General features: G+C 38.7%; 1 protein-coding gene across 6 annotated transcripts in view; it reads right to left on the minus strand.

Moving 5' to 3' along the window:
* Positions 1-12,410, minus strand: part of MYRIP (myosin VIIA and Rab interacting protein) — a 374,212-nt gene that overhangs the window by 319,920 nt on the left and 41,882 nt on the right. The window lies entirely within an intron of this gene.

Consider the following 12,410-nt stretch of genomic DNA (forward strand, 5'->3'; position numbering starts at 1 on the left):
TGTGACTTGAAGTTTTAAATTCCAAGTATTATCTATAATTCCAAGATAAAATAAATTATAATACTTTTTAATATATCCTATATACACTATATCCCCTGAACTTCTTCAGGGGAATAAACTTCTAATGTTTATTTATTTTTGGGAGAGAGAGAGAATGAGAGGCAGAGGGGCAGAGAGAGAAGGAGACACAGAATCCGAAGCAGGCTCCAGGCTCCGAGCTGTCAGCACAGAGCCCGACGTGGGGCTCGAACTCACAGACCACGAGATCATGACCTGAGCTGAAGTCAGAGGCTTAACTGACTGAGCCACCCAGGCGCCCCTATCCCCTGAACTTTTAATCATATGGCTATAAAATATAAACTAGAAACCAATAAACTCTCTTCTGCAAAAGGAAAAAATACAGTAAAATAATCTTATTTAGCCATTTTCTCAGTGGTAGAAAAGATGCTATTTCAAAGGAGCACCTCCCAGCAGTGCATACCTAGAAATTACGGGAAGCAATATTTTTAAAAATCATTTTTAATGAAGAGCTGTATCCATTTATAAAATCAAACACATAATTCCAGAAAATTGCCTAGAACTGAAGACCAGCATAAACCTGAATGCAACCATCCTCCGTAAAGTATTAGCAGAACCAATGCAGCAAGATTTCAAAAAGACGATTATATATATAGACCAAGTGGGTTTTATCTGAACAGTTCCAGGTTGGTTCAACATTCAAAATCAACCAGTGTAATTCACCACATTAACAGAATAAAATGGAAAAATCATATGATCGGTTCAATGCCCATTCGTGACAGGAGCCCTCTGCAAACTTAGACTACAAGGAAATTTCCTCCATTATATATAGGACAGGGCATTGATGGAAGGAAGGAAGGAAGGAAGGAAGGAAGGAAGGAAGGAAGGAAGGAAGGAAGGGGGGGAGAGAGAGAGAGAGAGAGAAGAAGAAGAAGAAGAAGAAGAAGAAGAAGAAGAAGAAGAAGAAGAAGAAAGGGAGAAAGAAAGCAAGAAAGGAAGAAAGGAAGAAAGGAAGAAAGAAAGAAAGAAAGAAAGAAAGAAAGAAAGAAAGAAAGAGAGAGAGAAAGGGAAAGAAAGAAAACCTAAACTAAAATGAACATCATACTCAATCACAAAAGACCAAATGCTCTCCCTAAAGGTCAAGAACAAGGCTCAAACATCCACTCTCACTACCTCTACTCATTGTGGAATGCCTTTATTATAAAGCTACATTAATTAAGACAGAGTAGTATTGACATACAGGCATGAGTTTGCCTAATGCCTAATACATACAGGCATGTATTAGTTTGCCAAAGCTGCTATAACAGAGTACCATAGACTAGGTGGCTTGAACACCAGAAAAAATTTCCTCATGGTTCTGGAAGCTAGAAGTCTGAGATCAAGGGGTCGACAGGGTTGGGTTCTTCTGAAGCCTCTCTCCCTAGCTTGCAGATGGCCATCTTCCCCCTGTGTTTTCACATGGTATTCTCTCCATATGTATCAATGTCTAAACTTCTTCTTATAAGGACACTAGACATATTGGATTATGGTCCACCCTAATGGCCTCATTTTAACCTAACTGCCTCTTTAAATGTCCTATCTCCAAATACAGTCATAATTTGAGGCACTGGGGTTAAGACTTCAACATATGAGTTTCGGGGTGACAGCTTGGCCCACACCCTCTACCGTTTGGGTCGCCAAATCTATGGCCTTCTCACATGCAAAATATATTCAGCCCATCCAAACAGCCACAAAAGTCTTAACCCATTCCAGCATCAACTCTAAGTACAAAGTCTCCTTTAAATATTATCTAATTTAGGTACAGGCAAGTCGTGAGCAATGATTCATCCTGAGGTAAAATTCTTTTCCAGCTGTGAACCTGTGAAATCTGGCAAGTTACCTGTTCCAAAATGGAAGACACAGGAGAGGCATTGGATTGACATTCCCAACCTTGATGGGAGAAACTGAAAAGAGGAAAGGGGTCTTGGGTCTCAAGCATATCTGAGAGCAGAGCAAATTTCATTAGATTTTAAGCCTCAAGAATAAGTCCCTTCCTCTGTGCCCCCAAGTGGCCCTCCCTTCTGAGCCCACCAGGGTGGCTATCCCACTCCCCTGGCCCTGTAGCCACAGCAGCTTGCCCTGCTGAAACTGAGGAGGTGGCCCTGCCACAGGAGGAGTCCCACCCCACAGGCCACGGTGGCAGTCCAGCTTCAGGGACCTCCGAATTGCCTTCGGGATCATTCTTCCCCTTTCTTGAAGGATAACACAACGCGTGAAGCCAGATAGCTCTATTGGCCACATCCCGCAGAATCTCAGAGGACCACCAGGCTGCTTTCATTTAATCCTGTCTCTGTTTAGTCTGAACTGGCAGTGCTTCCGCTGATAGGAATTCTCAAAAACTCTGTTGGCTTCCCATGCAATACACAGAAGGCCAAACCATCAAACAAGAGGGTCCCCTACAGCTCTCTCCTGGGTAACCAAAGTTCTATTCCTGGTTTCTGCTGAAATGGCTGATTCGATCCCTGAGTTGTTCTCATAATCCGTGTAGCAAGTGGCTGTCCAGCCACACCCTTGATGTTCTCCCCAGACACACTTTCTCATGTTTTGCAATATGGATAGACTGAGAACTTTACAAATCTGAACATCCTGGTTCCTTCTGCTTAACAATCTCTTCTTCAACTCATCTCTCTGCTCTTGCACTTTACTAGAAGCAGCAAGGCCAGACCAGGCCACGCTTCAACACTTTGCTTAGACGTCTCCTCAGCTAAATACCCAAGTTCATCACTGACAAGTTCCACCTTCCACAGAACACTAGAACACAACTTGGCCAAATTCTCGGCCGCTTTATACAAGGATCCAATTCCTTCACTTCCAATAACATGTTCCTCATTTCTGTCTGAGCCCTCAACAGAAGTACTTTAAACATTCACATTTTGACCACCTTTCTATTCACAATGATACCCATATTCTCTCAGAAGGTACCTCTCTTCTTCCCGAGCCCTCAGCATCATCACCTTTACCATCCATATCTCCACCAACAGTCTCCTCAAGGCAACCTCGGCTTTTTCTAGCGTGTGACTCAGGACGCCTCCACCTTCACCCATGAGCCACTTCCAAAGCCACTTGCACATGTTTACATAGAAATAACAGAACACGAGAGATGGAAAGACGCTTAATTTCACCTGTAATTACAGAATTGCACATCAAAACCACATTTCACGCCCACCAAAATAAACAGCCTTTATCAAGTGTTGACAGGAGGAGGGACAATGGCGGCTTTCACATAGCGCGTACATATTGACCCGATTGCTTTGTGACACAATTATCATTTTCAAAGCTGACGATGCATGTACCCTATGAACTAGCATTTCTGCCACACCTGGGTGTATGCCTCAGATATAATCTTGCAAACGTGCACCAAGAGGTAGGGATTTGGTTGGCTCACATGAAATTTCTAAATCTGCACCATTCCAATTTATAAAAATGACTATTTCATGTAGTTCGACCTAGCAGGAGACGTTACTAGCAGTCACATTCAAAAAAGCAAAAAGTAAAACAAATCAAATAAAACCTGCAAACTACCCTGAACATCCATTAATGGCAAGATCAACAGATATGTATATTTATTTCACATAATGGAGTTCCCCACTGCAGTGAAAAACGGCATGCCGTAGGTCTATCCACCAACATGGATGAATCTTAAAACATAACGTTGAGACGGAAAAGCACACCATATGTACACACATGTGCAGCAGGCACACACTATAATCCTGTTTATAAACAGTTCAAAAGCATAAAAAGTCAAAGCATGTATTTTTTAGGAACAAATATGGTAAAACTCTAAAGAGCAAGATGGGATCACTGAGGGAGAGGGAGGGTTTGGGGATAATTACATAGAGGCTTCACAGCTCTCACTGGAAAGACAGTGTTACTGCTGCTGCTTCTTATTATTACTACCGTTATTATTAAGTAATAATTATATTAATAGTATATTATTATTACTTATTATTATTATTATTAAAAGTCCAACTTTTATATATACTTTTGTCTGTAAGGTATCTTTTATAAGCATATAAACTCAAGTAAATGTAACACTAAACAAAACTCAGGTAATTTCACCATCATTAGAGCAAACATTTGAAACCCTGTCCAGTGAATATGCTGAGAAGTGTAAGAAAAATGATGAAAATGATTTTGATAAGTAAGTCATGAAGGTGAAAAGTACAGCATGGAGAATATAGCCAATAATCTTCCAATAACACTGTATGGTGACAGATGGTGACAACACTTGCTGTGGTGAGCAGTGAGTAATGTACAAACTTGTCAAATCACTAGGCTGTGCACCTGACACTAACACAAATAACACTGTATGCCCAACTATCCTTCAACAATAAAAAATTGTAAACTGTTAAATAATGATTTTGATAGATCACTACTGGTTGAACACCTACTATGTTTCAGAGGAAATATAGATACACAGATATAGATATCTGTATACAGATATCTATATACAGATAGATATATATACAGATATAGATATAGATACAGATATAGATATAGACACAGACACAGGTATAGATACAGATATAGATACAGAGATAGACATAGATACAGACATAAATACAGATATAGATACAGATATAGATACAGAGATAGATACAGATATAAATACAGATATAGATACAGAGCTAGATATATGTACAGATATAAATACAGATATAGATACAGATACAGATATATTACACTTGATATTCTTAACTCTCACAAAATTCTACAGGCAACCACAGCCATTGCCGCCACTCACAGATGAGAAGGTGCGGATTCATAGTTCCACGTTCTGGCTGTAAAACAGATAAATGACCAAAGACCGCTAGGGTCTGACTGGGTCTATATCTGGCTCAGAGTCCACACCTTTACTCCATGTGTAGGCCTTCCTGTGAGATGCAGAGGGAAACTCTAGACCTCAGGTTTTCACCCTTGGGGTCCAGAGTTCCCTGCCCTCTCTTTCTAACATGTTAGAACAGGGGATCCCATCACTTGGCTGCTATTCAGACAAAGGTAACCTGCTCTTTTAGTTTCCAAATAATGGCAACAAACGCAGAGAACAGAGAAGCGTCAGTCCTTAAACGTCCTCTGTTAAATGACTTTAAAACCCCATGCCTGTATGATACAAATGAACCTCAAAATTTAGCCAAAATATCACAACAGGGGTCCCAACTATTTGAAAAAAGAAAAAAGATTTTTCACGCCTCTTAGGCTACTTGTCAAAAGTAAATCTGTGGGCCGCTTTGCACACATGGTGTTGGGTGGGGTGGTGGGGGCGGTGGGGGTAGGGAGAGAGCCTAGTGCACCTGCTGGTCCGCAGAAGTAAATTAGAAGTAAGACTCCACCCTTAGGCTGCCAAGCCAAGGGGAACTCCATAAGCTGCCATTTTCAAATCCCTCGATGAGCAGGAAGAAACAGATCAGAGGGCACAGGGAAAATGCAGACTGACTTCTTCCTTCAAAACACCCCATTAAAGGTGATAATGGCACTTTGGAGTTTCCCCGAAAGTGACATATCTGTCCCCTTCACTCCACTTCACTGGCTTTTGGTTTCTGAGAATTCTAACTGAGTTTCTAAGATGCCCAGTTAGTGAAAGACAGAAATAGCAGCTCTGGTCATCTCAAATCTAAATAGAATGATCGGGACTCCAAAGGGATACATGGTTTCTGTAAAGAAATAAATAAAGTAGCTCTACATGGACAAGGCGGAGAACAATGAGAAAACCTTTTGGGAAAATGGGGAAAGCGTCTTCCTTTTCTAGAGTAAACACAATTAGATTTCCCATGTAACAACAGAAATGGCGTCTCAGAGCTGGAGAAGCCTCACATCCACGAGTCACAGGTCACTTAGGTATGACCTCTTCATTTACAGATGAGAGAGGGTAAACATAGGAAATGGAAGAGGGTTCCCCAACACATACACTGGTTCAGAAGCTCCTGGTTTCCAGAACAGTGCTTCTGCTCCTGGATCTCTCTGGTTTATAAGACGGTAGCAGAGAGAATACAATATTGTAATAACATACTTTTGGTAAACTACATGCTATATCTTTCATCTGATTTCTCCCCTTCATATGTCATAAAATTCTTTCCTTTTAAGACATTTTGATGGATCCAAAATATTCCATAGTATGGCGGTAGCACAATTTAACCAATCATACTTGCATACTTTCTGCTTATTTTCAATATTTTTCTATGATAAACAACACTAAGATTGGGGCGCTTGGGTGGCTCAGTCGGTTAAGTGTCTGACTTTGGCTCAGGTCATGATCTCACGGTCTGTGGGTTCAGGCCCTGCATTGGGCTCTGTACTGACAGCTCAGAGCCTGGAACCTACTTTGGATTCTGTATCTCCCTCTCTCTGCCTCTCCCCAGCTTGTGTTCGCTCTCTCTCTCTCTCTCTCTCTCTCTCTCTGTCAATAATAAATAAACTTAAAAAAAATAAACAACACTAAGATGAACATCTTTGTACATATATCCTTGCACATTCTTAAAGAAAATTCTTAGACCAAAACAGCTGAGTCAATGCTTAGGCATATTTGATAATAGCTGCCAGATTGCTATTAAAGCATTTATTCTTGTATTTCTCCTACTAGGATATATGAATGCCTGTGTTCCTCAAATCTTATTCAATGAAAATGGCAAGTTATTATAATTAGCGGTGCTTTGGTTACTAGTATATGGAATATATCATTAAACCTTGTTTTGGACCTTGATAGTTGTGGAATTATCCACTTTCATGAGCTGTGTTATTTGATCTTTTAGAGAATCTTATGTACTTCTTAGTATTTTAAAAGTATGCTTAATATATTAAAATAATCATCTGTCCTGTTTTTCCCCGAATTGCCACTGGCCTTTTAATTTTATTCATCTTATGTTTTGCCATGTGAACTTCCCTGTTTTATGCAGCAAAACGTTGGGTGTTATTTTTAAGTTATCATCAAGTATGCATAAACTCCTACCTATTCTCCACTCCTTTATGAGAGTACCTAATACTGTAAAGACAGAAGATCTTTCCCAGGTTAAGTGACACATTCCTCAGTCAATAAAAAATTCATTTGAATTTTTGCTCCTAGCTTGGCAAAGATGTTTTAAGGTTCATCTGGAAACATCAATGGATAATGTTAGCCAGACAGTTCTGAAAAGGAAACATGATGAGAGGTGATTTGCAATAGTGGGTTTCAAAGTGTGCTACTGGCATGAGACCAGCTGGTAGGTCACCACCTTAGGACAGGTCAGGACAGAATGTCCCAACAAAGTCCCATATGTGTCTGTGTGTCTGTGTATCTATCTGTTCATGGATCATCTGAGTCAGATAGATAGATGGGTCAATAAATGGTATTGGGTCAGTTGGCCAATCACATCAGGTTTGTGAGATTTCTAAGGACATCTGTTAGTGAGTTAAAGAAACTAAAGTGATAAAAACAAATGAAGAGGAAAATGCAAAATTTATTGCTGAGACGAAAACGCATCTGGTGCAAAGCAGCATTATGAATAATAGACCCAGACTAGGAACGAGGCAAATACTCTTCAATAGAAGACTAAAGGGTAGCATATTCACCAGTGGAATACTACATGCCAGTAAGTATGGGTAAACTACAACTACATACACCAGTGTGACTGAATCTCATGAATATTACGCTAAGCAAAATAAGTTAGACGTGGAGATTCCAAGTATACAAAGTTCAGAATCAGGCGGTACTATTCTGTCATGTGAAAAGTAGGATAGTGGTCATCACTGGGCAGGAAACAGTGGCCAGAAAGGGCAAGGCTGGGGACTGTTAATGCTGTTTCTGACCTGGGTGCCAGTTACACAGATGTGTTCAATTTGTGAACATCCACCGACGTGTACACTTTTGATTTGTGTATTCTCCTAGGTGTGACATGGCTCAATAAAAGGTAGAAAATACGGTATGAACAGTAAAATCCTGATGTGAACAGATAAACTCAAAATATACAATGAAAGATAATCACAAGAAATATCATCAAGGGTTATCTCTGAATGGTTAAATTTCGTATGATGCAATTTTTGAAAATTCGCTTCTGCGTGTTTTTTTCCCTTTCTTCTACAATAAACACCATTTGAATAATTAAACACACATTATCAAGGATATGTATGAGGGTATTCTCCTTAATGCTATTTACAATAGCAAATCTGTTTAAACAACTGAAATGTCTAATGACAGACCATTGGTTAAATCTGCTATATCTCTGAGACAGTATATTCAAATGCTATAAAAATGATATATTATTGACATGGAAAAATACAACATATTTATGACTGAAAATTACATACTGGAAACTGTCTTAAGTGATTTCAATTGTTTTATTTTTCTTAAAAAAAGTCTGAATTCCAATGAAAAGAGACTCTTAAAAACTGAGAATAAACTGAGGGTTGATGGGGGGTGGGAGGGAGGGGAAAGTGGGTGATGGGCACTGGGGAGGGCACCTGTTGGGATGAGCACTGGGTGTTGTATGGAAACCAATTTGACAAGAAATTTCGTATTAAAAAGAAAGAACAACCAAAAAAATGAAAAGAATAGAATGACAAATCATATGTCAAACATTCATAGTTATTATTTCTGGATGACTGGATTTCTTAAAGCTTTTAATTATTTTTTAAGTTTTTGCTTATTTATGCTTTCCAATTTTCCCACAATGAACATGGATTATTTCCTTAATGAAAAATAAATGTTACTTTGAACACTAACAAAGCTAGTAATGACATTGGAAGAGTAACTCAAAATTATAATACATGATCTTGACATTATAACAGAATCATGATAAATAAAATGTCAAAGGAGAAGCCTGATGTTATCATAATATAGGAAAGAGTCTGAAAACTGCTCACTACTCAATTATGTTTTATTTCACATCAGTTTATAGCTCCAGATACCCTTACACAAGAAGAGCTATAAGACTAATCACTAAAAAATCCCTTTTTATGTCAAAGCCTTGAAATAATGCCTGATGGATATGCTATTAGCATCAACTGATAAATAACTAATATCAATTCAGGTTCCTAATATGCTCCAGAAACCAAAGAATATTTAAATCTCAAGACTTGGAAAACCTTTAAAAACCTGGGGTTGAGCAAAAGATAATTGGAAATTTTAGTATAATTAATGCAAAAATGGGTAAATCCTTCCAATCTTGATAGGCCAACAAAAAGAAAACAGCTTGGCCTGAGGCCGTCTGTAAACAGTACAATTCTCAAAATGTGGAGAACAGAAAACCCACCTATAAAAGAGGTGGGGGTCTTACTTATGAAACCATGCAGCCCATTCAAGACTGAACAGTGTTTTAATTCTGTGCGTGGTCAAATTTGATGACAGCAGCTTAGACAGGAAACCAAACAAAGTCTCATCATACTCAGCTTCCATTTGGAGGTTTTCCATGTGACACAAAACAGCAGTGTGCTCACATGTATTCACCTGGACTTCCGCAAGACATTATGGAAGAGGTATTTTATTGCAAGCATCAGAGAAAAAACCACCCGTGTCAGCCACCCTGAAAAGCAAAGCAGAAGCTAGATTGTAACAAAGTAGCAGATGCCTGGCAGCAGTTGTTCAGGAGTGATTTTCTTTATATTTTTAAAGCTCTCTATAGCTGCAAATGGCTCATAACTTTGAAGTTAGAAGACCCAACACAAGTAGAATCGTCTGTATTATTCCTGGATAGAAGTAACAACCATGAGGGAGGACACAAACACTTCTACAGGAAACTGGTTAGTACAAACCTCGCAAATGAAAAAAAAAAAAAAAGTAACTCCAAGGACACTAAGTGTATACATACATAATTTATGGAAAGTTCATCATAAAAGGTCAGTGTCTATCTACACAAGTGACATTCTAGAAAGGTACTAAGAAGAAAAAGGTCAAGGACAGACAATTGAATGAGATCTTTACAAACCCACAATGTGTGATATGATGAATCTAACAGAAAGAGAAAAGTAAAAAGGTTAACTTGCAATGTCCGAAATTCTGAAGGTGATAAAATGATAAAACTGTAAATACAGCTTGAGCTTCCCTCTCTGACCACGGCTAGATGTTGACTAGAATTGAAAATAAATGTTCTTATCCCTCGAAAAAAATCTAAATGTTAGAACTGTCCCAGGATAAAAAGAAAAGAAGAAAAAAAAAAAACTTTACCTGGAAAGAAACACACACACACATACGCACACACGCACACACACGAGACGTATTTTTCACTGGGTCTGTTCTTTGGAGCAAGTGGTACTTGGGCTGTAGGGCTCAATGACCTTCATTCCTTCACCTTTAAGAGTGGTTATCCCTGCCACAACAGCTTGCTTCTCTGAGACTCCCCCTTTCCCTACACACAGGAATGGCCCAGAGCAGACACGTTGCACCACTGGGGCACAGCTGATTGGACCAGGGATGGCAGAGTCCCTTGTCTGGGAATGCTATTAACATTCAGCTAGAGTGTGTTGGTCTTGGTGGCCTGCTGCAATCCCACCTGAAAATGCCACCAAATGACTTTTAAAATAAAGGTGTTAATTATTGGGCCTTTTGCAGCTTAAACAAAATCTAGACTGACTTCTAGTTCAAGCCAGGTGTGTAAATGTCGACATTTCCCCCTTCTCCCCCTGGAAATCATCCAAAAAAATCAACAAGGAAAATGAGAAACAAAATGCAAGTTTCATTTCAGCTAAACCAGGAGACAATTAAAACTATAGAGACCGAATGTAAGTGGAAAAGCATCTAAAACAGAGGAAATTAAGTTGGAGGAAGAGAAGAGAAAAGGCTGCAGAGCTTGCAGCTGAAGGTCTCCGCAAGCACCAGCAAAACTACCCTTCTCGAAGGCAAAGGACACAGGCTGACATTTCAGCTCTTGCTTGAAACAGGAGAGGTAGACCAGCTGGCTCCATGAGCTTGTGTGGATGCAGTGCTTTGTCTGTTTCTTTCTTCCCCCATAAAGAAAATGGCAACAATTTACAAGGAATCAAAAAGAAAACTTATTTACAAGAAGCAGTCTTCCTTTTGTGCTGTAACGAAAACACAATCTTTTCATTACCCAAAAATAAAAGAGTTAAATCAACACAAAACAAAAAAATCTTCCTTTCTTCATTGGCTTTGCTAAAATAAAGGCCAGTTCTAAAAAAACAAAAACAAAAACAAAACAAAACAAAATAAAACAAAACTCCACCTAGTGGAACCACATCCCCAATCTCTATAAACCTTCCACAATAATTATTCAGGAAAAATTAAACTCCTTTGATGATGAATAATAAAAAAGAAAAAAAACCCTCAGGGACTACATAAAAACATTAGAAGATAAGAACAAATGAGCAAGAAAGGCAAGCAGCAAGGGAAGATCTCTCATTACAAGACATTTGATGAAGCAACGGAGTGACCAAAGATTTTTAAGAAATGAAACACTTACTGATCAAATCACAGCCATGAATGAAGAAACAGGAAAAAATATCAAAGTATCAAGAGATGATAAAATGTGAATTGACAGCGCTTGGGAAAGGAGTGGGGAAAACTACAACCACTACAGAAATTATGCCAAGAAGGCAGTCGAGGTAGCTGAGAAACCAGCGGAACAAAGTGAGAGACACGGTAAAGAGAAGCCATGAGAAAGGGGCCAAAGCGAAACAGAAATAAAGTCAGAAAGATCGGGGAGAATATTGTAGTTATGGAGGAAACCTAGAAGAGACCCGAAAGAAGGAAATGGAAATACTAGAACATAAGCAATTCCTGAAGATTTTGAGACTACGCTGGGTCTGAAGGAAAAATGACCTTTTCAATTTTGAATTTTTGTAAGCTACAAAAATAATGGGCAACATAAGCAGACCTCACACAGCACCAGAATAATTCTAAAATACAGGACTAACTTAAAGGTAAAAAAATAAAACCATAAAGGTAATAAAAGAAAACAGGAGAAAATTCTTTCATAATCTCAGAGGGGGAAAACCATTTCTAAATAAGACACAAAATTCAGAAGCCATTGAAAACAATGGATAAATTCAACATAAGATTGGAAATGTCTGCATAATAAGGTACCAAAACATTATGAGCAAAGTTAAGTGACAAAGAAGAAAGAAAAATACATCTTACATCAAAGACAAAAAGATAATTTCCTTCAATATAAAAACTTCGACGAGTAAGAAAAAAAAGGGCAAAAACCCAATAGAAAAATGGACAAAGAGAGTAATAAAAATAAAAAGAAATAGAGTGCACCCAAAGAACTATCAACGGCTCATAAACCTATCAAATACATAAAAAGACAAATGCAAATTGAAAGACTTTTTTTTCACCGATCAGATCTGCAAAGATTCAAAAGCTTAGTATCACGGTGTGCTGATAAGTCTTTAAGAAAACGGGCACTCTTGTCCATTGCTGTGAGGAC

The sequence above is a fragment of the Felis catus genome, chromosome C2, assembly GCF_018350175.1.
Source record: "Felis catus isolate Fca126 chromosome C2, F.catus_Fca126_mat1.0, whole genome shotgun sequence".
Taxonomy (NCBI): Eukaryota; Metazoa; Chordata; class Mammalia; order Carnivora; family Felidae; genus Felis; species Felis catus.